Below are 25,580 nucleotides of genomic sequence, written 5' to 3'. Positions count from 1 at the left end.
GTTATGTACCTTCTGCGTATTTATAGACACAAGTTTTGCAGTCATAACCAGACTCTTTCCTATTATCATTGAGTAAAGGGGTCCAAGAGATGCATTCTATCTAGAGGATTCTGGATTCATAGAAAAACATATGTGGCATTCTACTTCAATTCCAAACTTAATTTTTATTTTATTCTTCAAAATTTTTATGCATCCATCCAATATACCATTTGCACTAATCTCTTCACATCCTCATGTTTTAATCCAACATCTGCTCAATTCCCATCTTTCTCTCACTGAGTTCACTGCTCCCTTCCATGTTTACTTTTCTTTTGCAACTCATTAGACTTAATCAGTGCCACTCCTGTGGACATTGGTGAAGCTATCCACTGAAGCATGAGTAATTAATCAGTAACTACATCATTAAAGACACTGACTTCCTCTCCTCTAGAAGTCCTCTCCATCTATGACTAAATGTTTATTGGCCTGGTTTAGTGTGGTGTTTATTCAAGCAACAACAGTCGCTGTGAGGTCATGAATTCCAAGGCCATGCCATGTTCATAACAATGTGTATCAAGTTCTTCCTTTCTACCATTCTGCTTTAGCATTCTTTCTGTCTCTTTTTCCTGTGATTTCTAATACTTGGAGGACTGATACAGGTGCCTTTTTTATGTTTAACGCTAAAAATCACATTTCCTTAATATCTTTATAAACCATAAACTCTTTATTATCCAATTTGCTTCAAAGAAAACAATCTTTGATTAAGGTGAGGCCTGCACTAGTCTAATGTGACAACATTAAGAGGTACTTTGACAACATCTCCTTTTTGTAAAACAGAAGCAATCATTCTCCCTGTAGAGTCTATGATGTTCTGAGTCATGGTTCTTTGCCAGAACTGAATACAACCTTTGTCTTATGCCGCAGGCTTCAATCCAATCAGAAATCAATTCATCAACCATATAACATTTATTTTAAATTACTGAATAAGGGGCTAGAAAAATGGTGTGGGGGTGATAAGAAGTTGTTGCTCTTACAAAGGATCCAGGTTTAGTTCTGTGCCCTCATATGGCATCTCATGACCATCTATAACTATAGTATCAGGGGATTTGATGCCCTGTTCTGAACATCATTGGCACCAGGTATGTATATGGTATGAGAACATACATGAAAGTAAAATATTCATACACATGAAGAACTAACTTTATAAAACAATTACAAAAAATTAATAAAATGGTACTCCACTAAGGAGATGAGTATCTGTATGTTTAAGGAATTCTAGAGAATTAATTTGAATTAATGGTAAAAGACATGGTGTGGTATCAGCTCTGCACCTGTGTCTTATGACTTCTCAAAACTGAACAACAGTCTATTACAGAAAGCTTTCCAGATGGTGCCTGTCCACACATAGAATATATTCATGACAACTGCCCTTAAGTGCTTAGGGGGAAGATTTATTCAGCTTTGCTAAGCTGATTGGACAATTATGATGAATATTTTTTGGGAAATAATATTGCTCTGAAAACATGGAGAAGAAGATTCTAGAATTACACCAATGATCCATTGGGGTCCAAAGGAGTGTCAATAATAGCTCTGACTAAAGATTGCTATCCCATTCAGTGACAGAGCTTGTAGAGATTTAGTTACATAAACTATGACATGCAGTAAATGTCTCTTTGGTCTATGTTAAACAGCATTATGTTGATATATAATGAGCAGATACCTTCATTTCTTTGGAAGAAAGGCATACATGACTACATAAAGTTAATCGTCAAACCTGTTCATACTGGTTACAATTGAGAGCTCATGTGTCCTTAGTCCAGTAAGTGAAAATATCAGTTCTGTATGACACATGCAAGTGGTTCATTTATAAAATGTTGTCTAGTGACAATCCCTTAATATGTGAGTATTATATTAGCACAAATTCTTTCCATCCTAGAAACTACTTACAACTTTGGAAAATCTGAAAGTCAAGAGCTTAGATTTACATGGAGAAAACATATTTGTGGGCTGAGGATTATGATATTTTTAGGTCAACATATGAACTTCTGTATTTTTTGAGTCATAGGTCAATCAATTACATTGATACTGTAAGCCAACATATTTTATTCTTATAATAAACTGTCAATGAACGTAAGTAAAGATTTCTCATGAATATTTTAATTTTACCGAAGATAAACTCATTTGTTTTAAGTCTACATTAAAATTATATTATATAAACATTGGAAGTACTCAGGATTTTTACTATTGCCTTATAAATTTTATGAACGTTATCCTAAAATCTCAGTTGTTTGTTAATAAAAACAACAACCAGGTTTGGATCTGCAGCTAGCCAACACCGATGTAAACATACTAGCTCTTCACAGTTCTGGTACCAATGCTTGCTGTGGAGCCATCCAGATGAAACACTTGCAGATGAAGGCAGCCAACCTACCTGTGGAGGGTTGTGGCAGGGGGTTAAGTGGAATCCCCAGAAATGCAAGAAGATCAGGCAGCAATCCAGGGATTTCCTTGTTGTCTACCTACAGGGCATTCATCACCCTAATGGACTGAAAATGAATGTGTTGTTAATCCTAGCATTCAAAAATCTGCATGTATTGCTGTGCTCAATTTGGGACTCAGGGTAGTGGGATGGAAATAAAAATCCTAACAAATCAGCAGATGACTGCAGTCTTGATGAGTTGCAATTGCTGCTTTGATATTAAATAATGCATGATTTGAGATTAAATACCTTTTCTCAGAAACCCAATAAAAAAGTCATGGAGTTGTTTTATGAACCTTGTTTCTGTAGGCTTTGGGGGCCACATGTTTCAGCTTCTCCCCCTGAGCTAAGGTAGTCTCCTCTTAGTTTGCATTTGGGATTTCTATCTAACTACTCTGTACTTGTCTCTTCCACTACAACAGGAAATGATTTTGAATTCCTATGATCTAGGTGAAGCACAGACTAGTCTTTGTGCAGTCTAGTCAGTTGTATCCCTCACAAGATGTTGCCTTCCTGTATCTTGCTAACAAAATTCGATTCAATTAGATGTACACGTATTGATCTCCAGGCCCATTAAGGAGTGTGATTCCGAGGTAGCACACATTTAGCTTTGTAAATAAATGATGAAGTGGTTGTGTACAGATGTTCCTTGAGTAGTGAGGCTACACAAAGATTTAAAAGATATGATCTTTAGCCCTGAGTAAATCTCAATCTAGATAGGGAATCAATAGTATTGAATGCCAATTACATATATATATATATATATATATATATATATATATATATACAACTGAGTGAAATTCCAGTTCTCTAATGTAAAAACACATGGAATATATGCCATGATAAAAGTAACATACACGTCTCCTCTACAAATCCTGTGCTTTCCCTATAAGGTTTTGGCAGAATGTGGTATTTAATTTGTGCTTCCTTAGCCATCTAGCTTACCAGTTTAGAGAATATTAATATTTGCTATAAGGACTAGAAGTACAAGAGTATGAGCATGGTGTCCCAAGTCTGAAAGGCCAGCAATTTGGAGGCTGAGGTAGGAAGACTATGACTTTGAAGCCAGACTCAGAATTGTAAAAGATTTCAAAGTTAGAAAGACTATATAGCAAACTCTGTCTAGGGAAATAAATAACCACAAAATTATGGGAACTGTGGAGTGAGAATGTTCAGTAGCCCTTTGGTTGATTTCTGGCCCTTCTTTAAAATGTATGGTAAATACTTTTCTCCGGATCCTTAAAGTCTACAACAGGCACTGTGGTTTCCTGAGCTCCCCACATGTCTTCTTTACTTAGAGATAGATACATGTATCAGGGTGGGTAAACTGAACCTAAGTGACACATCTATCCTCAACTTTCCATGTCTCTTCCCAAGGCAAGCCCATTTACTACTTAAATTACAGCGCCATCTTCAGCAGTCAGGGACAAGCTGAACAAACTTCATTTTCAATGACTCCTGGAGTCTATATGGAGTCTTATCATTTATGTTTCACTTCTGTTTATACAAGAAAGGAAGGTATATATTTCAATCTGTAAAATGATACCACTATTTCAGCTACAAAGTTACTTTGACAAACTCTACAGCTCTCAGGAGCTATACTGGGGATTGGAGCCATAAGTGCTCCTGAAAGTCAGTAAGAGGCACTCCACTTGAAGTGAGTGCAGGTTCTGCTTAGGCCCAAATCCCCCCATCCCATTCTTAGAACTTCCTGGGTCTTCTCCACATGTGTAGACCTGCCCCAGCAGTACAGAACTGGACATCCAGAGTCTGACCTTATATCAGTCTTGGCCCTCCCTATGCCCTCGGCCCACCGCTTAAAGTGAGTGTGTGTTCTGCTCAGGCCCAACTCCCTCCATCCCCTGCTTGGAACTTCCTGGGTCTACTCTGCATGTAGCAGACCACCCAGATTCTGGCCACACATCAGTTTTTGCCTAACTCTATATGTACAAATTCATGGAAATAGAACAATGCATAATTGCACCATTCCTGGTCAAGGAAGAAATTAAAAAAAAATAAATTAAAGATTTCTTAGAATTCAATGAAAATGAAGACACAACATACCCAAACTATGGGACACTTTGAAAGCAGTGCTAAGAGGAAAGTTCATAGCCCTAAGTGCACACATGAAGAAACTAGAGAATAGTCACACTAGAGAATTAACAGCACAACTGAAAGCTCTAGAACAAAAAGAAACAAATTCACCCCAGAGGAGTAGAATCCAGGAAATATTCAAGCTGAGGGCTGAAATCAATAAACTAGAAACAAAGAAAACAAGACAAAGAATCAGTGAAATAAATAGTTGATTCTTCAAGAAAATCAACAAGATAGACAAACCTTTATCCAAACTAACCAAAAGGGGGTGAGAGAGCATGATAATTAACAAAATCAGAAATGAAAAGGGGGACATAACAACAGACACTGAAGAAATCCAGAGAATCATCAGGTCATATTTGAAAACTTGTACTCCACAAAATTTGAAAATTTAAAGGAAATGGGAAATTTCCTGGATAGATATCACTTACCAAAATTAAATCAAGAACAGATAAGCAATTTAAATAGAATCAATGAAATGTAAGCAGTCATCAAAGTCTCCCATCAATGAAGAAAAAGCCCAGGGCCAGATGGTTTCAGTGCAGAATTCTACCAGAAATTCAATGAACAGCTAATACCATACTCCTCAAACTGTTCCACACAATAGAGTCAGAAGGGTCATTGCCAAACTGTTTTTACAGGCTACAATTACCTTGGTACCCAAGCCACAAAAAGGCACAACTAAGAAAGAAAACTACAGACCAATATCCCTCATGAACATTGATGCAAAAATACCCAATGAAATACTGTCAAGAACACATCAGAAAAATTATCTACCATGATCAAGTAGGCTTCATTCCAGGGATACAGGGATGGTTCAATATACTTTGAAAATCCATCAATGTAATCCACCATATAAACAAACTGCCAAAGGAAAACTGCGTAATTAGCTCACTAGATGCTGAAAAAGACTTTGATAAAAATCTAACACTCATTCATGATAAAGGTCTTGGAGATCAGGGATAATAGAAAGATACCTAAACATAATAAAAGCAATATACAGCAAACTGATAGCCAACATCAAACTAAATAGAGAGATTGTGATTCCTCAATGTGATTCCTCTAAAATCAGGAACAAGACAAGTCTGTCCACTCTCTGCATACCTCTTTCATATTGTACTTGAAGTTCTAGCTAGAGCAATAAGACAACAAAAGGAGATCAAGGGGATACAAATTGGAAAGGAAGAAGTCAAACTTTCACTATTTGCAGATGATATGATAGTTTACATAAGTGACGTGAAAAACTCTACCAGGGAAATTCCACAGTTGATAAACACCTACAGCAAAGTGGCAGGATATAATATTAACTCAAAAAAATTGTAGTCCTATCATATATAGGCAATAAAGGGGTTGAGAAAGAAATCAGAGAAGCATCACCTTTTACAAAAGTCACAAACAACATAAAATATCTTGGGGTAATGCTAACCAAACAAGTGAAAAACCTGTATAACAAGAACTTTGAGTCTTTAAAGAAAGAAATTAAAGAAGATACCAGAAAATGGAAAAATCTCCCATGCCCTTGGATAGGTAGGATCAACATAGTAAAAATGACAATCTTGCAAAAAGCAATCTACTGATTCAATGCATTCCCCATCAAAATATTGGCACAATTCTTCACAGAACTTGAAATAACAATACTCAACTTTATATGGAAAAACAAAAAAATGCAGGATAGCAAAAAAAACCCTCTGCAATGAAGGAACTTCTGGAGGCATCACCATCCCTGACTTCAAGCTCTATTATAGAGCCATAGTCCTGAAAACAGCTTGGTGTTGGCACAAAATAGATAGGTAGAACAATGGAATAAAAAAAAAATGATATTAACCCACACACCTACAAACACCTGATTTTTGACAAAGAAGCTAAAGTTACACACTGGAATAAAGAAAGCATCTTCAACAAATTGTGCTGGTATAACTGGATGCTGACATGTAGAAGATTGCAGATATATCCATACTTATTGCCATGCACAAAATTTAAATACAAATGGATCAAAGACCTCAACATAAATCCAGCCACACTGAACCTCTTAGAAGAGAAAGGGGAAGGTATGCTTGAATGAATTGGCACAGTAGATCATTTCCTGAACATAACACCAGCAGCACAGATACTGAGATTGACAATGAATGGGACCTTCTGAAATGGAGAAGATTCTGGAAGGCAAAGGACACAGTCAACAAGAAAAACCAGCAGCCCACAGAATGCAGAAAAATCTTCACCAACCCCACATCTGACCTCGGGCTGATTTCCAAAATATACAAAGAACTCAAGAAGCTAATCACCAAAACACCAAACAATCAAATTAGAAGGTAGGGAACAGAACTAAATAGAGAATTTTTTTTCTTTAATTTAGAAACAAGCTTCTTTTACATGTCAATCTCAATTCCCTTTCCCTCCTCTCCTCCCTTACCCCCAACGACCTGCTATCCCCACCCCTTTTTGTTCCCAAGGGAGGTGAATCCTTCCATGGGGATCATCAAAGTCTGTCATATTATTTGGAAAAGGGCCTAGATCCTCCCCAGTGTGTCTAGGCTGAGAGAGTATCCCTCTATGTGGAGTGAGTTCCCAAAGTCCATTTGTGTAATGAGGTAAACACTGATCCAATACCAGTGGCCCCATAGATTGTCCAGATCTCCAAACTGACCTCCTTGTTCAGGGGGTCTGGAACAGTCCTATGCTGGTTTCCCAGCTATCAGGCTGGGGTCCATGAGTAACCCCTTGTTTAGGTCATCTGTTTCTGTGGGTTTCTCCAGCCTAGTTTTGACCCCTTTGGTCATAACTCCTCCCTCTCTGCAACTGGCTTCCAGGAGTTCAGTTCAGTGTTTAGCTGTGGGTATCTGCTTATGCTTCCATAAGCTCCTGGATGAAGGCTCTAGGATGGCATACAAAGTTGTCATCAATCTCATTATGGGAGAAGGGCATTTAAGGTAGCCTCTCAACTATTGGTAAGATTGTTAGTTGGCATCAACCTTGTAGATCTCTGGACATTTCCCAATTCTTAATAGAGGAATCTAAAATGGCTGAAAGACAATTAAGAAAGTGTTCAGCATCCTTAGCCATAAGGGAATTGAAAATCAAAACAACTCTGAGATACCATCTTGCACCTCTCTGAATGGCTAATATAAAAAATTCCAATGACAGTCTATGCTGGAGAAGATGTGGAGAAAGGGGAACCCTCCTTCATTGCTGATGGAAGTGCAAACCTGTGCAGCCACTTTGGAAATAAGTATGTTGTTTTCTCAGGAAAATGGGAATCAGTCTACCTTAAGATCCAGAAATTTCTCTCTTGGGCATATACCCAAAGAATGCACATTCGTACAATAAGGACATCTGTTTAACTATGTTCATAGCAGCATTATTTGTAATAACCAGAACCTGGAGGCTACCTAGATGTCCCTCATCCGAAGAATGGATGGAGAAAATGTGGTTCATTTATACAATGGAGTATTACTCGCCAGAAAAAAACCAAACAAAACAACAAAAAAACCCAATGAAATCTTAAAATTTTCAGACAAATGAATGTAACTGGAAGAAACCATCCTGAGCAAGGAAATCCAGTCACAAAAAGACAAACATGGTATGTTCTCACTCATATATGGATATTAGACATAGAGCAGTGGACTACCAGCCTATAATCCACACCACCAGAGAAACTAGGAAACACATGGTCCCCCAAAGAAGGGGAAAGGGAAAAGAACACCTGATCAAATTGTGAGTATGGGGGGAGGGGAGAGGGAGAGGGAAAAACAGAAGGTAGAAGAGGAGGGAGCGGGAGAACAAGAGGGATCAGGAAGGCTGACACAGTGGAGGAATAGAGGAGAGCAAAAAAAGAGATCTCTTTATAGAGGGAGCCAGCATATGTTTAAAGAGAAATCTGGCACTAGGGAAATGTTCAGAGATCCACTAGAATGACCCCAACTAATAATCTAGGCATGAGTGGAGAGACTGCATTTGATGCCCTTCCCCTATAATGAGATTGATGACTAACTTATATGCCATGCTAGAGCCTTCATCCAGTAGCTGACATAAGCAGACACCCACAGCTAAGCACTGAGCCATACTCTCATTGTAGAGAGGGAGGAGGGATCAGCAAAGGAGCCAAGACTGTGCCTGAGAAACCTACAGAAACAGTTGACCTGACCTAGTAGGACCCCAGCTGTAAAGCTGTTGGACCCAGCATTGGACTGAACCAAGCCCTCTGCATATGGGTGCTTGGAGAGTCTATGTGACCTCTCCGAGGCCTGGAGAGTCTATGTGACCTCTAACAGTGGAGCCATTGTTTATCCTTAGTGCACAAATGGACAGATTTTGGGAGCCCATTCCCTATGGAGGGATACTATTACAGCCAAGATATGTGAAAGAGGGCCTAGGCCCTCCCACAAATGATATGACAGACCTTGATGATCCTCTGTGGAAGGCCCCATTATCCTTGGGGAGTGGGTGTTGTGTTGGTTGGGGAGGGGTCGATGGGGGATATGAGAGGATTGGAGGGTGAGGGAATGGGGGTGATGGGGGGATTGATATGTAAAATAAGATTGTTTCTAAAAAAGAAGAAGAAGAAACTCAGTAAGAAACTATATAAAGACCATGCTGACATACTCAACTGACTTGTAACATCCCCAAACTAATGGTACAAGTAGCATGGGTGACCCTCAACACTGTGAACTCATTAAAATATCCCACCACAGAACTCACAACTTAGTAGCTTCTGGGAACTGATCTATAGAGTTACAAAATGAGAAGAAAAGAATGAAGCTATTAGTGTTATTCTTTTGCAGCAGTTTGTACAGCTGACATTATAACAGTAAAAATAATACATGTATTATTTATTTATTCATATTAGTTTATTCTCTGAAATTTCATCCACCCTTATAACACATTCTCATCACACTCATCCCTCTCTTAAGCAAATGAAGCCCAGCTTCCTAACACCTTCATCAACATAACTCCTGCTGCCCACGGACTCTCCATGCCACATTCAGGTCATTTCTCTTTGTGACCCACTGAGTTTAACAAGAGCCACTCATGAGCTTGGGGAGCTGAGTGTGAAGCTTGCCAATGAAGTGGGTGTATCATTGAGGATAATCACTTCTTCTCCATTAGTCCTCAGTAGCCCTAAGGCCCTCTGGGTGGGCAAGATGTGGTCTCATGAGCCACATCCCTGACTAGATTAACATATTCATTTTATTAAAATCCATCTATTATCAACTGGCTAATCATTTGGCTAGTATTATTTGAACATTTTATTTCAAGGATTAAATTTCAATCTCTGAAATACAAAACTATTTTAAAATACACAAATTCATATTTATGGTTCTTTCTTTTCATGCACATGGCTTGCACAAGGATGAATCAATGTTAGCATTAACAAAAGGTAGAGTTTAGACAATTATTAAATCATACCACATATGAAATTTGTCATTGTAGCAATTGTAACTTTGCTTAGAAACAAAATAACAAATTAAAAATAAAAGCAACATGTTAATTTGGGTTTTTTCTTTATGTGTCTCTATGTATTGTGATGTTTTTTCTCCCTGCATGTCTATGTGTATTTGGTGGATGCTTCACACATATGTGCATGAGGTGGGAGGCTCCTATCCATTAATGCGCAGGTGTCAGAGGAGTACATCAGATGTCTTTGTCTATTCCTTTACTTTATTCTACGGCAGGATCTTTTGATAAGATGGGTGGTACACAGATGTCAGGAAGCTCCAGAGATACTCCTGTCTGTGCCCTGCTCAGTACTTGGGTTACAGATATACCTAAGCCCACTGCTTGCTTTTTTATGTGAGTCCTAAGGATCTGAACTCAGATGCTCATGCCTGTACAACAATCTCTGGATTTAGCTGAGCCATCTCCCAACCCACACATGTTCACTTTCTTACAACCACCTTAATGAAAATACTTCATGTATGAAATGAAATTTCAATTCATAAACAAAAAAATGTGGTACCTCGTGGTATTCAGTTTGCCTCACCACATGTAGTTTCAAACATACTTCAATCTCAATTGGTCACACAAAAGAAATGGATCTAGTCAGACCCATTTTCTTAGACTTTATAACAACTCTACCAGCACTGCTTATTCCATATGCATTATTTATATACAAGACTATTCAGTATGTTTTAAACACATAAACCATGCCAACCTTCAAAACACTGTACACTTATCTGAAAATTCACAAGCCCACAGCTGTGGAAGCAGCCAATTATGCAATAGTAAGTTATCAGAAATAATTTTCAATTAACCAACCAGAATTATTAGGCTGAGGAAATGGCTCAGTGGGTAAGGCACTTGCTGTGCAAACATGAGGACCTATTATCAGTTTCTCTGCACCTATGATGAAGCCACAGATGGCTGTACCTTCCAACAGCTCCCTGATTTGGGATTTGTGGGAGGGGCTGAAACAGAGAGATCTTTTGGGGATTGCTGGTCTCCTGACTAGTTCCAGGTTCAGTGAGACATTGACATGTGCAATGAACAGTAATAGAACAGGAAAGCTGACTTCCTCCTTTGGTCTCCACACCCACATCCAACCACAAGGTGTATACATCACACACACACACACACACACACACACACACACACACACACACACACAATGGTGATGAGGATAATTATGATAAAGGAAAAGTGATATGTTAATGCTGTTGTTTTGGCAGATTAAAATACACACATGTATTAGAAAAACTCAACCCAAGTCACCATGCTGTTAAGATCCTGTATTTAAATACCCCCCAATGCCTCAGTGAATATTTTACCACTGTTCAGAATTGCTTGCATGAGTTATGCTAAGGAATGGGCCAGTTTATAGACAGTTTTATCATTTTCTAAAAGCACCCCACAGATGAGCAGTGCTCCTAGATTACCCCAGGTCCCAGGGGACAGAGCTCTCTCTTCTTTTTCTACTTGTCACTGTTATGAACTTTGACAGCCTTGTATGTACAGCTCTGATGGAGATCAGGGAGAATGTCAAGGGACTGTTCCGACGTACATGATGACTCAGGAAGAGTTAAAATAGAAAACATACAGTTACATATCCAGAGAGAGAGAGAGAGAGAGAGAGAGAGAGAGAGAGAGAGAGAGAGACAGAGACAGAGAGAGAGACACACAAAGAGAGAGACAGAGAGAGAGACACACAGAGAGAGCAATCTACTCTGTAGCACACTAAAAGGTAACATTGATAATCCAGAAAAATCATTATTCGAAGCAAATGTGTAGACCTAAATCTACTGTAGTTTTATATGGCCTCTCTTTGAGATTTTATATTACCAGAAAGTCTAATGCTATTCTGACATGGAGAAGCATTAGTCATTCAAGAGTCTAGAGCCTTTATCCTTATTAGTAGACACACATGCACAACACACTGTACAATAGTTAATGCACTGTGAGATACTACAATAATTTAGTGATGAAATAGTAGGGAACAGTATGCTTTAACTTGAATGCTAAAAAAAAAGCTTTTCAAGAAATTAAATACAACATTAATTTCAATAATTAAGACCAAAATTATGAAAGGAGCTTAGTACCTAGCGGAGCTAGAAAAATATCCAATTTGTTTACAGCATCAGATAAATGGGCAATATGATTGTTGGCGACATGGCCATGCATGAGTTGGACAAGCAAGTTCTGTTGTATTCACAACAGAGAAGCCTATGTAGTTTGTCTAATTCTTGCATGTAATGAGAATCACTGAACTCTTTGAACAAACAAGAGTCATGATCAATATCCATATTTGTGGATGGGTCCCAATTGGTATATTAAGCCTTGATTGAAAACAGAAATGAAGGAGCTGGAGAAAGAGAGTTGGTGTTGCAGCAGGGGTGAGAGGAAGGGGGAAGTCAACAATGAATCCTACATTTCTGCCAAATTAAGTGCAAATAAAAGAAATAACAAAACCTAAAAATGCCATCTATAGAAACAAAGCATATGAAGAAGGAAAAGTGGGAGGAAATTTAAGGGCTTTGAATTTAGACATCAGAGTGGAGATTCTTCAAAAGCAGCCCACAGGCAGTTAGGAAATTACAAACAAACTTTCAGAACAGAGTTCAGAACTAGCGATGAGTATTCAGGGAGCATTCACATATGGAATGTTTGTACTGGTAAAGACAGCCGTTAGATTTCATGTGGGACACCAATGTACTATGGAATTGTGTTTACACTTTATATTCATGATGCACTATATAGCAATTAATTTTTGCAATAAGAATGATTTCCACAAGAGTAAGCACTTGAAGGCAAATAATAGATGTTGATATTGGAGTACTTCAAGTGAATTCTGAAATGAAGACTTATATGGATTTCTACAAAATGGTATTCTGTATAAGACGGTGTTAATGTGACAGTACACCCAGCCTACTATAAGCAATCCCAACCAGTGAAAGACCCTATTCCAAGGCACAAGGAAGACTGAACTTGAGAAATAGCACCCAAGTTTGTCTTGTAGTCTCCAGCTGCATACACACACACACACACACACACACACACACACACACACACACACGCATATAGGAATCAGTTATTAATCAAATTTCATTTTATAAAACAGCTAAAAGCATTTTATAATATTGATATATACATAGTAGCTTTCTTTTCTGTAAATACTATGAAGAATAGACATTTTAAAAACAGGAGAAGGGAAATGAATTACAGCAAAATATGTATTTTTCTGTAGTTTTAAAAATATTATGGTAAAAATTATATGTATAAGATATATGATACAGTTATATACTCCTACTAAGAATTATATTTTAAATAATAAAATGATTAGATAAGAATATGAATTATCCTTCAGACATGAATGTCAACATCATAAGCTATAATTTAATATTATGAGACAATGCTAGTTAGTGTTTATCTTTAATGAATTAATCATGCCTATCTTTGAAATGTTTTATAATTATCTGAAACATTGCACTCTTAAAAACTTAGCTTAATGTTTTTGCAGGTGCTCTTTAAAAAAGCTAATTGCTTAAGTATTTTATTACATTATCTGGTGCCTCAAACACATATCAGCTTGAGTGTATCTGGAATTCTAGAAGACAAACTTCTGGGTGTGTCTCTGAAGATATTTATACTTGGTTTTGGTGAAGAAGGAAAATACTCCCTGAGTATGGACACTCTGGTAATTGACATGTCCCCCTAGACAACATGTGGGTGACAAACCATTTGGGGAATCTAGTGACCCTTCCACAGGGGTCACCTAAGACCACTGGAAAATATAGATGTCTGCATTACAATTAATAACAGTGTGTAACCACATGGAAGGGCCTAGGCCTGGCCCAGGATGATGTGGTAGACTTTGGGGAGCACCTTTTGAGGGCCTTATCCTGCCTGGGGAGTGGAGGGGGGATGGCTAGGGGCAGGTGGGATGTTGAGGGGGAGAGGAGGGAGAGGGAGAAGGGATTGACATCTGAAGCAAGCTTGTTCCTCATTTGAACTAATAAAATGAAATAAAAATTAAAAAAAATAGGGAAGGAAGAAGGATCAAGAGAGAGAAAGGAGGAAGAACCTAGCATTTCAAAGTATAAGCTGGTTTCCAATTACTGGGACATTTTATAAAGCAGGTTCTGTACACACACACACACACACACACACACACACACACACACACACATATATATATATATATATACATATAATATAATATATATATACATATGTTTTAAAACTGAAAAGATTCACATATATACATATGCCTTTGAAATCAGTGATTCAGTTGTTAAATTTTTTCAGCTTTAAAAATATTTCAACAAATATTTTGTATACAACTTCCCAGTAGAGATATATTATTGTCATAATTCATCTAAGTCCTATCTCTAGAAAGTGCCCTTAAGTAATAATCTCCATATAAAGATATTCTGTCTCACACACACACACACACACACACACACACACACACACACACACATATAATATATATATATATATATATATATATATATGTACATATATATATATATATTACTCTTATACAAATTTTACATAAATACTTTTCTTGAAAAAAAAATAACAGTGTGTAACAGTAGCAAAATTACAGTAACGGACTAGCAATGAAAATAATTTTATGGTTGGAAGTCACCATAACCTGAGGAAATCTATTAATGGCATTAGGGAGGTTGAGAATCCCTGCCCTCAACTCATATGTTTGAATACTTAGTTCACAACTGATGGGACTATTTGGGGAAGATTGGGAGCAGTGGCCTTGTTGAAGGAGGTGTGTGCCACTCACTGGTGGCAAGCTTTGAGGTTCCTAAAAGCCTGTGCCATTGACAGTTAACTCTCCCTGCCTCCTACTTGTAGATCAAGATATAAGCTCCTAGACACTACTCCAGGGCCTTGCCTGCCTGCTTGCTACCAGGCTTACAGTCCTGATATCAGGTCATGGACTCACCCTCTGAAGCTGTAAGCCCCAAATAATATCTTCCTCATCTAAGTTGGTTTGGTCATGTTTCTTACCAAAGCACTAAGACCACATGGGCTGGGATCCCAAGGTAAATAAAAGTGGGAACAGGAGTTTCTTCATATCTTATTTTACACTTCCTCATCCCCCCAGATGTGAGGAGTCCCATAGCATGCATCTGCCGTTGTAAGTGGTACCAAACCTCCCTGCCAGGATGGAGTGTTCTCCCCTAAACAGTGAGCCAAAATGAACACTTCTTGTAAATTGTAAGGTGTTTGGTCAAATAATATGAAAAGCAAAATTTCATAGTATGGTTTTCTGCAATATTTTACTAAGGATCATTTACTTAATTGATCCTTAATTGATAGAAACCAAGCTTGGATACTCTGAAGGAGCAGCACTGGCTCTTAACCTTTGAGCCATCTCTCCAGCCACTCATGAACATAGTTCACTAATTCAGTATTGCTAGTAATACTTGAAAATGAATGTCATGTGTTACTTCAGATAACCCGATTTTCTGATTAATGGTGAGAATATATCTCTTTTTCATATTCTGTACATGAGATATTCAATTCTATAAGCTCAACATGGAAATTAAAAATATATATAAATACTTGTCTAAAGACTATGTGGCTATGTCAGCTCTGTCTGTGTCAAACAAAACACCTGAGAAAAACAACATCCTAGGAAGAACTGTTTATGAGTTTGTTTTTGAGTGGCTTTACTTCAAGTTCTCTTGGTCTGGTTGCTTTGGGACTTGTGGTGACCCAGAACCTCATAACAGAAGTGTTTGGACTCCCACAGCTCAGCACTGAGCCAACCTCCTGTAATCCAGTGGTAGAGAGGGAGCAGGGATGAGCAAAAGGGTCAAGGCCATGCTGGAGAACCCCACAGAAACAGCTGACCTGAGCAAATGAGAGCACAGGGACCCCAGCAGTAAAGCTGGAATACCAGCATTAGTGAACCAAGCACTCTGAATGTGGGTGCCAGTTAGGATGCCTGGGCAGTCTGTGGGGCCTCTGACAGTGAAACCAGTATTTATTCCTAGTGCAGAAACGGAATTTGGGAGCCCATTCCAAATGGAGGGATACTCTCTCAGTCTAGGTCATCTCCCAAATAATGTGACAGGCTTTGATGATCCCAGAAAGGTCTCACCCTCCCTGGGAAGTAGATGGGGGGATTGGTGAGGGGCATGGGAGGATGGGTGGAAGAGGGAACTGGGATTGATATGTAAAATAAGATTGATTCTAAATTAAATAAAAAAGAAGTTTTTGGTGCAGGAGAGCTGCCTATCTCATGTCAGCCAGAAAGCAAAGACAGAAAAGAAGTGGTGAGTATTAATATCCTATTCAAGGGCACATCCTCCATTGTCTACTTCTTCCATCCAGGTTCTCACTGGTAAATATTTTAAGATGTCCTCAAGTCAACATCAGCTAGAGATTAAGTACTCAAAATATCAGACACATGGTATACTTAACAATCAAGCCTGCACACTGGCCATCTTGTATATATTTTATCAGTGACACAAAATATTTGTATAATCCCTCATAAACTATTTATATGGAGTTTATATTGTTTAGCTATTTACATATGCTATGAAAACACTTGGGTGTAAAAAAAAAAGGACTTTGAGGATATATGTCTGTTAGGGCTCATGAATTTATCTCATATTTGTAAATCTTACATTTGGTCTTAAAGCTGGATCAAATGCACCATTACAGAGTCTTTTTATCATACTTTTATAATTGTCCTTTCTATTCCAAGAAGAACAGTATAAATGTTATATATACATGATGTTCTGAGCCTTCATCCATGGCTATTAAAGAGCATGTCCAGTGAACCCTAATGTCACAAGTAAATGGACAGAGACAGATGAGGGCATGTCCAAGGTGCTTATCCAAAAGTAAAGCAGAACATAAACAATGTGGAACTGTGTGCAGATGCATATCAAACTATTAGTGTCCATTGTGTGACTGATTCAGACTTCACCACTTTTTTCTAGCAGTGTCATTTTTTCCCCCTGGGCAGTTAAGACTGAGTGATCTCTTTCCTATTAAAAGATAAGCTAAACACTAATTATTGGAAAAGAAGAAACCATCCTGCTCAAATACAGTCCACAAAGTGAGAATGAGATATAAGAAGATGAAACCACATAGGTCTCTCTGATAGCCTGGCTAGCGTTTGAAAATTTAATTTATTAATTAATTTTCCAAGTCCAATAACAGTTCCACCTCCTCATTTCTGTCTTCCCAGCTCCTATGCCCAACTCCCCTCTCACCTGCTTCCAAGCTTCCTTTCTCCTCAATAATCATGCAAGTATCATGACTGAGCTTTAAATAGACAATTTGTAGGCACTGACAGGATATTAATACCAGTATAAAATCGTAAAAAGTAGCTGTTGTCATGTTTACCTTCTACAAAAGTTCCAGAGAAGACAAAGTATGCTTCTGAATTGTGTTTGCAGCATGTTGAGCCAGAGGTCCATACACCAGTGCCTATTCTTAACCCCTGGCTACCACCTACTGAAGAAGAAAGTGCAATTGGAGACAGCCATACCCCTTTAATATCGTCATGGCATGTTTTGAACTGTAACAACAAAGGCAAAATATTCTCACCAAACGGAGTGCTTTGGTAACTTTTCTCACTAGTGTGACAAAATATCCAGGAGAAGGAATTTGAAATAAAGGAAGGAAGGAAGAAGGAAGTGAAGGAGGGAGAGGGGGAGGGAGGCAGAAAGGGAGGGAGGGAAAGAGGGAGGAAGCTTTACTTTGGCTTACAGATAAAGAGGCGATCAATTCTATCATGGTGGTTGACAAAGCATCAGAAATATAAAGCAGTTGGTCACCGTGTATCTAGCTATTTATGCCATATCCGTAAGAATCAGAGAAAATGTAATGCTGCCACTCAGCTCAGTTTCTCCTTTCCTCCTGTTATTCAGTTTGGGAGTCCAGTTCATGCAACAGTGCTGCCTACATAGAGAAGGTCTTGGCTTTCTAACCAAACCTCTCCTGAAAGTCTCTATAGGTGTATTTCTTAGATAATTCTACATACAGTCATAAAACAGGAATAACTTGCTCAAATAGTAAAGTCATGATTCCTAAATCAGTTTTTCCTTTTGTTCTTTGCATAACACACTTGGCAAACTTTATATTAAATGGTAACTATTCTAATATATATGTTTAAATATTTTCAGAGTAAATACTTTACCTGGCATCTTTCTATATGTAATTATGACCATTTATAGAAGTAATGACTCTTCTCTCTTTTGAAAATTGATGGCCTTAAAGTACATTATCAAGAACAATTTTAACCCTCCTAAGAATTGCCTGCTCAAAGATCAAGTGGATAACATTTAAACAGCAAAACATTTTCAGGCAGGGAAGAGAAATTCATGAAGATGACATCAGTCACTCATAAATTTTGTCAACAAATGCATAGTAAATCACATGGATTCTATGGTTCATAAAATCTACTTTCAGTGAAGAACATTTTTTTCTGTTCTCATGAAGAATAAGCTCCAGTGCAGAGACTGATACTGCCTCACCTGCCAGACTTATCTGAAATTATATCTGTGCTGAATGAATCAAAAGAGAAGTGTGGTACTTGAAAAACTATTTTAAGAGGTGCCATCCATGTATCGTTATGAATCTGATATGAAAGAGGGATGTGGGGAACACAGAAACAGAGTCCTACCCTGCAGCTGTGAGCATCAGAGGCATGTAAACTCTATAGCAGAGAGCAAATGTCAGGAGTGTATCTGAATATACACAGAAGCATTTAGGGGGAAGCAGCCAAAGGTTCAACCAGATGCTGTACATTTGAGGGTCAAATTCTTCTGTTAGGGGTTTTCATTTTTATAACTTTTCAAGATTGATGGAAAAATACCTTATACTATGGCCAACAGACACCATATAGCACTAAATATAGGTAATTTTATTTGCATCATTACTTTTTTACTTAAAAAATAAAATGGGTAAATTATAATTAACTTCAGAATGATAAAAATACAAATTCCTAATTTCATTTTTAGAAATGAGATGATGAATACATGGTTCCAATACTTATCTAAAAAGTTCTATAATAGCAATGTATGATGCTATCATGGTCAAAGAGACAGACAAGCATTTAGAGTTGTGGGTTGTGTTTTGGAAGTCTACCCCCCCCTCCGTGTGTGTGTGTGTGTGTGTGTGTGTGTGTGTGTGTGTGTGTGTGTGGTGATATATTGTTTATGACCCATTAATGCCACTGAAGATCAGAATGCAAAGCCAGCCACACTAGTTAGCTATAGAAACTGGGCAGTGATAGCACACAACTTTAATCCAGGTCTCAAGAGACAGGAGACTGATGGATCTCTGTGAGTTCAAGGTCACACTGGGCTACAGAAGAGTGAATCAGTCTAAAGGAGATACAAATTTCATGCCTTTAATCCCAGCACTAGAGAGAATGTAAGGAGCTCAGTGCAGGCTCAGACAGGATTCTGAGATTTGGTGAGGAGCAGTGCAGTCTGGAGATGCAATCTGAGGCTTGATGGATCTCCCTTTGGTCTGATCATTGGTAAAGCACTCTGCTAGATTGGCTGTTTTGCTTTTCTGATCTTCAGCTTGAACCCAAATAACTGTCTTTGGGTTTTTATTATTTGATATATATATATATATATATATATATATATATATATATATATATATATCAATTTGTGAGATGTGAAAGTCCATCTATATTTTCAGGTAGCACATGGGTCTATAAACAGCCAAAACATAGGTGGGGTACTTAAAATCCTTTGAGTTATCTAAGAGAATCTTTATTGGATTCAGTAGTAGTTATAATAATACTTTCAAAGTAAAAATTCAAATCCAAGTTAGGATTCATTCAATTCCAAACTTTAAACAGCCACCGAACATAATTCACTTAATGGGGAGATAGAATCATACGTAAGGCCTGGTTGACATAATTTGTGGTGTGGTTATAAAAATTAAAACGTATTTTATGGAGGGGGGCTTTCTCTGTGGCTTTGGAAGCTGTCCTGAAACTAGCTTTTGAACTTGAACTCACAGAAATCCCCCATCCTCTGCTTCTCGAGTGCTGGGACTAAAGGCGTTCGCCACCACTGCCCGGCTAAAATGTATTTTTATAAGAGTATGGTTTTTAAAAATTCCAAAATGATGGACAGGTTTAAATCATCAGAAAGGGAAGACTAAATGAATTTCTAACACTCATTTCTAACTTGAAAAGTGAAAATTCTGCAGCAATGGAAAACTATGAGAGGGGCCTACTCAAGGCAGTTCCTCTAGCCACCTCCACATTAAAACTATTGTGCTTGCTTGTTATTTTGTTATTTTTTTAACGTGCACTACTTTACACATAACTTCATGCTAAATTTTTAAATTTTAACATAAACAGAGTAACACATTATATTTAACTCACATAAGTCCAAATAAACACTTTTCATATGTTACCCATCTTCCAAAACACACACACACACACACACACACACACACACACACACACACACACACACACAAATGGAATATGAGAAAAAACATCTGTAGGATCTGTCTTGTTTTGTTTTATTTTGTTTTTCTATGCACAAGATAAAATTATCCACCAATTTCCTGGGGTCATTCTTGATCGATAGACACCTGACCTCTGAAAGCCCTATAAGTGGTTAAGAGGTATTTTTAGGTCATTCTTCCTACTTTCAAAAGTTAGCCTGAGGACATGATCAGCAGAAAAGAAATAATTGATGATACTTTAAAAGAAATGGTTGACGCAACACTGAGGGGAAAAAAAAACTCAGCATCCTTGTATAAGGCTATTCGGTATTTTTATGTTCTGCAGATACCTATTTTGGGCTTTATTTTGTTTTGCTTTTTAATTGTTTGAGTATCATACATACATACACACACACACACACACACACACACTGTTTGACCAAATCCACCTATATCTGCACCTTTTAATTCCCTCAATGAGCCTTCTGACACTGCTAGTCTCTTCTTATCTCACTCAGTCCATTTGGTACAGACAGTAAGTACACATGAACAGAGCCATCCACTGCAGGACTGGCACCCTAGTAGGCATACATTTCCTGAAGAAAACTCTCCTCCTTACAACCATTAAGAGCCAAAAGACAGACAAACCGAGTAGGCATGAGACCACCAAGGCTTACTCTACCTTTGACAAATACTGGAATTTTGGCTGATTTTATCCTGTTCCAGTCTTGTGTATACAGTCATAGCCACTGTAAAGAAAAAGTGAAAATTTTAGATAGGTGTTACAATAAATCTTTCTGCCAAAAGCCCCCGAGCCCCACCACCATATGTGTGCTTTATGGCAGCCGCCTGCTGGAGTTAGGGCCCAAATTAATACACAGAGAGACTTGTATTAGGTTCAAATGCTGCTTGGCCAATGACTAGGATTCTCAACTGTTAGCTCAGTCTTAATTATCATAAATCTATGTATTTTATAAGACTTATATTATAGAGGATGCCTTCTGCTGGTGCCCTCAGTTGCCCGTTGCTCACATTGCGCCACTGGAGGAGGCGCCCAGGGGAAAAGGGATATTTCCTGTTTCTCTTTGCTTAAATATGAGTCTCCTTGCTATGTTACTTCCTGCCCGGATCACCACTTCTCTACTACATTTCCCAGAATCCTCTTTGACTTCTGGTCCTGTCTAACTTGCTGTCTCATTGGCCAAACAGAACTTTATTTAACAATCAATAAGATAAACATACACAGTACATTCCCCATCACCTCCTCTTTTCTGTCTAAATAAAAGGAAGGGTAACTTATCTTTTATAAAAACTGAATAAAACTATAACCATAACTATCTGTCTTCAACTCTATCAAAGACCACAGAAGGAAAATATATAAACCCCAGAATTGACAGAGACATCTTGCTACCTGGACAGTCACCCAAGTTACAAAGTTCCTCTGTAACGTTGGGGCATCCATCTTCAGCCTATAGGCCACAGTGTGTCTGGCACACTTCTCCATTTCAACAGGATCCCTTCAGTACTGTCTTGTTTTGTAAGTTCAGCAGTCACTTTCTTGTGGGTCCTGCATGTCCAGTTTATACACAACAAACAGTACAGGCAAGAGCAGTTTCTTGCCCAAATGGCTAATCTTGCCATATTGAAAGCAAACTTCATAACGAGTTTCTTTGATGGCCATCCTCCTTTCTGATGTAATTGGTGTGCCAGGAGCAGTTGTGTCTCATTGCCAAGAAAAACCCTAAACCATTTAAATGCCATATTTCTGTAGGCCATTGAAAGTTTTGAAGAATACCTATCTGGGGAATTGTAGGTGAGGTTGTAGCCATGCCTGCTTAGGGGTGTGTCTGACCATGCCTCTGAGGTAGAGTGAGAGGCTTTCAGGTGGCTGGTTTCAGTTTCAGTTTCACCTTTTAGCTTGCTGTACAGACTGCTGCCTGCTGGCTGGCTAGGTAGCTCTGTAAGTAAGGCTTTTCCCTATTAAAATCCCTTGTATTTCTACCTGGCTTCGTATTGATAATTTCCTGCAATAGATAAGGGTTGAACTTACCATTCTTAATGAGGTAACCCAGACCCAGAAAAGCCAAGTAATGAATATTCTCTTTCTTATGCCTATCCTTGCTTTGAAATTTTAGAAACTCTAGAAACCCCTAACACTTTTCAGTCTGAAGGGTTTCATTTATAAATCCAATGTTTTCTGTAATTGTTACCAAAGAATATTCAGAGATATAGGACCATGTGGATATAAATTTGATTAGGGAGAGGTAAGCCGGAAGCCCAGGTGAGAATTAACTGATTCACAGGTGGTCACTGCTACCAACACAGTGTCTCAAAATGCTCTCTGATGTTTCATGCTGGTTTTTACATCTCAGTGGATTAAAGTTTGGAGGGATACTGTTACAGACCAGATACAACAAGGAGGGCCTAGACCCTCCTCCAAATGATATGACAGACTTTGAAGGTCCCCAGGGGAGGGCCTCACTATCACTGGGAAGGAGTTGGGGATGGGTGGGAGATTGGTGGGAAACATGGGAGGATGGGAGGGCAAAGGAATGGGTGGATGGATATGTAAATATGAGTAGTAATTAAAGAATTTAAATAAAAAAGTTTTGGAAATGAATATCTGAGTATTCTGGTTTAGGTCTCCATCCTCAAATCAGATTTCTTGCAAGTATGGTCCCATTTTGAATACCACACTGGACCAGCAAAGAGATGCCCAACTTAGACTCCATGTCATGGGTGTTTCCCCACAATGATATGCTACTGACAACAGTGGGTGAGTTTGAGTCTCCATCAACCAGAATGCTCCATCTCTTTGCTAAACACAGGTGATCAAATAGTCTGTTAAGACAGGCAGTTAGAATGTGATTGTCATTAAACAAACACTACAGAAGACACACTGTTTAAGCAAAAGAAGTCTCAATTACAGACACCTGCCTAAATGTTACAAGATGTAGTTTTGTGTTTAAACAAAACTGTCATATGTAAGACATTGAATGAGATTCATTATGTTTTTGGTAACAATTACAGAATAAACAAGTGCTGTATTTCTTTTGAGACTTTTCCTCCGTCACAAACAATTATCTTGTTGTGTGAGAGCTGGACCCTGGGGTAAAGTGTGGCCTGTAGCTTTTCATAGTGCTTTACTTAATCCAGATCTGTTGAAGGAATATTTCCTCAGTGGCTGTCAAATAAATATCATTTTTATGTAAATCTAATAGTAGCATCATTTCAAGTATTAGAAATAAAGATTGAATATATGTCTGCTTATGTGTATATGTTGTTGGGAGTTTCCTGCTTAAACAGAAACAAATAATTGTCTTTACCATGTCTCCTTATTTAACGTTGCAAAGGCCTTAGAATTAATCAGCTCCATCTGCAGACACAAAAGACGTGACACAGGGAACAAAAAAAGTCTAAGGACAAAACTCCACTCCCTTTCACAGGCAATAGGGGAAATTAGTGTCATCACTAGGTTGAAGACATAAAGAGACTCAAAATTAAAAATCCTTTGAATGCTTCCAACAAGATTCCTATAATCAACTGGAAGATAAGTAATGATCAGAGCCCTTTAAAAGGGTATTGTTCACTGCATTAGAGCTGTTTAAATGTACCCTACCATTCACCAGAAATTATACAAGATTACTGCAGAAACCACGCTATTGTTTCAGCCAGGCACCCAGATGTTTTAAGGATGGCTCTCCCCACCAATACAAGGTTAAAAGCCAAGGTACAAAACCAGCTGTAGCTATAAACTTTAATTACAAGGCATGTTGTACCACATAGGTGCCCAATTGTCCTGACAAATGGGTTTATTCTGAAGAATTGAGTAGAGGTAGACTTGAGATACACTGACTGGCAGATGCCAGAATGGGAAATTCCAGGCTAAATGGAATAAAATTTTGGACAGTTCTTGAAATGAACTCTTCCATAACCCTTACTAAATTTGTATGGTGTTTACTAAACATCTAAACATTTCTGTTTTACATCATCCATGCTGTTCCAGATCTGGTGGGATGGGTGTAAAGACAGAGTAATTTTGAAGCACACTTCATGGCCATTCTCAGATTTACACAGTAATGATTTTCTTTAGTGGGCCATGGTTGGGAGGACAGAAATTAACCTGGTTCACTCACAAGATCTGAAGAGAGAATAAGAATTAGTGGAATTTCATAAAATTACATCTATTTTATTTTTCTAGATACAGACAAGTCTGCATTGGGACAACACTGAATGCTCTGATGAAGATGTGCAGAAAGAAGAGGCCCTTCAGTATATGTTATGTATAAAGGTGTATGTTGCAAATCAATCAAACCAGCATGCATTAAAATACAGGGTTGCTAGTATCAAAACTAACAGCACAAAGTGTGTTTACTTTTTGGTATTTTGAAAAATGAATGGTGAATATAGACTTGGAATCAAGTTTTTAAGTATCCAATAATGTATATGTTTTGCATGCATGCCTGATGGCAAAATAGGCCAGAATTGTATACTGGGTAACCTGTGTTTCACAAATTATTTTTTAACCAGGAGTTACAACTTTTTTTAAACATGATTATTCAATAAATTAAAAATTTGAGAGTGAATAGGGTATTCAGATTTTTGTCAAAATATAATCCTAGCTTTTATGGATACATTTTATTTTATTTTTGCAGAGATCACAAAGGTCAAGTCTTCCTTTCATTGAAATACTTCAAAAATTTTACCCAAGAGTTAAGTGATTGTCTTTGATATAACGACAGCAATGTGGAAACTGTTAATGTTTGCAAGAAATAAGTAACACATTTTGTTATAAATAGTTAAATTGTTGCACTTGTTCTATGTGACAAGTAATGTGAACAACAGTGAAGAATAAGCACAAAGTCAAGTCAGTCCTGAAAATTTTGATTTTTGTGTGTAGATATAGGTTGAGATATCTTTCTTCTTCTTGACAAACAAGAGAGGTGTGCTCACATCTGTTGAAAGCATGCCCTATCAATATATATGCATGTATATTATAATATATATTATATATTTATATAATTATATATATACTATGTATCATATATATATACATATATATATATGTATATGTATATGATTCCAAGTCATGTAGGCAGAATTAGATTAGTGAGATTAAAAAAAAAGAAAGTTAAAA

This window comes from Cricetulus griseus, assembly GCF_003668045.3.
Source record: "Cricetulus griseus strain 17A/GY chromosome 1 unlocalized genomic scaffold, alternate assembly CriGri-PICRH-1.0 chr1_1, whole genome shotgun sequence".
In the NCBI taxonomy this organism is placed as follows: Eukaryota; Metazoa; Chordata; class Mammalia; order Rodentia; family Cricetidae; genus Cricetulus; species Cricetulus griseus.
Note: the sequence above shows the minus strand (reverse complement) of the source record.